The 2500-nt window shown below is 45.6% G+C and overlaps 1 protein-coding gene across 5 annotated transcripts in view; it reads left to right on the plus strand.

Annotated features, from left to right (window-relative positions):
• The window catches only part of LOC143038933 (breast cancer anti-estrogen resistance protein 3 homolog), a 615644-nt gene that overhangs the window by 584852 nt on the left and 28292 nt on the right, over positions 1-2500 (plus strand). The window lies entirely within an intron of this gene.

Genomic DNA, 2500 nt, shown 5'->3' on the forward strand with positions numbered 1-2500 from the left:
CCAACGCCTGGAGAGCTGAATTGCACATCATTGGACTAATCACAGTGGTTCTCTTCCGTAAAGGGGGCCGGGAGTGAAACGTGAGATTGAGGCAGAACGCGAAAGTGAGGTGGAACGTGAGAATGATGAAAGACTCGCCGCTTTTCTTACTGAAAGGCTCTGCGTGTCCCGCCTCCTCTCCTCCTCCTCCCCCACTTTCCCACCTACATCGTTTCCTGAAACTTTACGCAGAATTGTGACTGCCATTTATTCTTCTTCTTCTCCTTCTACTTCTCCTTCCCCTTCCCCTTCTCCTTCCCCTTCTCTTTCTCTTTCTCTTCCTCTTTCTCTTTCTCTTTCTTTCTCTTTCTCGTTCACCTTCTTCTTCTTCTTCTTCTTCTTCTTCTTCTTCTTCTTCTTCTTCTTCTTCTTCTTCTTCTTCTTCTTCTTCTTCTTCTTCTTCTTCTTCTTCTTCTTCTTCTTCTTCTTCTTCTTCTTCTTCTTCTTCTTCTTCTTCTTCTTCTTCTTCTTCTTCTTCTTCTTCTTCTTCTTCTTCTTCTTCTTCTTCTTCTTAGTCTTCTTCTTCTTCTTCTTCTTCTTCTTCTTCTTCTTCTTCTCGTTCTTCTTCTTCTTCTTCTTCTTCTTCTTCTTCTTCTTCTTCTTCTTCTTCTTCTTCTTCTTCTTCTTCTTCTTCTTCTTCTTCTTCTTCTTCTCGTTCTTCTTCTTCTTCTTCTTCTTCTTCTCGTTCTTCTTCTTCTTCTTCTTCTTCTCGTTCTTCTTCTTCTTCTTCTCGTTCTTCTTCTCGTTCTTCTTCTTCTCGTTCTTCTTCTTCTCGTTCTTCTTCTTCTTCTTCTTCTCGTTCTTCTTCTTCTTCTTCTTCTCGTTCTTCTTCTTCTTCTTCTCGTTCTTCTTCTTCTTCTTCTCGTTCTTCTTCTTCTTCTTCTTCTTCTTCTTCTTCTTCTTCTCGTTCTTCTTCTTCTTCTTCTTCTTCGCGTTCTTCTTTCTTTTATCTTTTCTATTATTTTGAGGCTCTCATTCCTATGAAGTGGACTATTTATTTCGGCTCATGAAATATTTACATATCTTTTCTTCTTCTGCATCAGTTTTCACGGAGCGAATGAAGGCGAGCACGTGGAAGGATTCTAGAGAAACCACGAGGACCAAATAAGATCATAAAAAAGATGTACCTTTGCTAGACCCTGACCTTCCTTGTCTAGGACGCCGCGAGCTAAACGCCAAAGAGCGAAAGAGCTTTTAGGAGCTTCCAAGAGCAATAGGAGGAGTCGAGGACGAGAGGCAACTGTGTGCGGGCGAGCAATGATGATGATGGTGACGATCATGATGATGATGATGATGATGATGATGATGATGATGATGGTGATTGAGTTGGCGGCGGCGGCATGCCAAGACGGACCGACGCGACACGGGGCGGGATGACGTGCGTGTGTGTGTGTGTGTGTGTGTGTGTGTGTGTGTGTGTGTGTGTGTGTGTGTGTGTGTGTGTGTGTGTGTGTGTGTGTGTGTGTGTGTGTGTGTGTGTGTGTGTGTGTGTTTGTGCGTGTGTGTGTGTGTGTGTGTGCGTGCGTGCGCATGTGCACCCGTGCGCTCGTGTGTATCTTCTTTTCTATACCTTCGTCTACCACTTTAATTTCTGGTTCTCTCTCGCGCTCTCGTCCTCTTTCGTCCTCACTCGTTGTCTACGACAACAGACTCTTGCGTGCGCCGCGATGCACGTAGCAGACCAGACCGTGGCCAGGCAAGTCTTGGAGGGGCGTGGGCTCTTATTACTATGGGCGGGGTGGGCGTGTTCCAGTAGGCAACACAAACTTGCACGAGCGTAGACAAACACACACACACGCACACACACACACACACACACACACACACACACACACACACACACACACACACACACACACACACACACACACACACACACACACACACACACACACATATACACACGCTGGAGGTGTTCTCATGCAAACTTGAGGCTCGTAAAACTTTCGAGAGTTCAAAGGGTAATAGATAATTATCACACGTATGCTGGGGTTATGAGAAAAAATAAATACATCATACTCAAGTATCATGAAGACACAAAACTTTGAGAATAATTTGTAAGATGGAAATCACAGTTTGGTTCAAATAGGAAGGTAAACTCGAGCACACACGCACGTACAAACCCACACGTACACAAATACAAGCATACAAATTCGCACGAGCATACACAAACACACACACACACACACACACACACACACACACACACACACACACACACACACACACACACACACACACACACACACACACACACACACACACACACACACACACACACACACACACACACACACACACACACACACACACACCACACACACACACACACGACAAACGAGTGGCTTCATCATCGCATCTAGTTCAGTTGGCAATGCGCCTTCGTGCGGTGCGGACCTGCTGTGGACGCCCCTTTCTGCGGGACAGGCACTCCTTCCCTTGTGCCACCCAGTGCCATGCG

The sequence above is a fragment of the Oratosquilla oratoria genome, chromosome 25, assembly GCF_046742065.1.
Source record: "Oratosquilla oratoria isolate Oo_2021 chromosome 25, ASM4674206v1, whole genome shotgun sequence".
NCBI lineage: Eukaryota > Metazoa > Arthropoda > Malacostraca > Stomatopoda > Squillidae > Oratosquilla > Oratosquilla oratoria.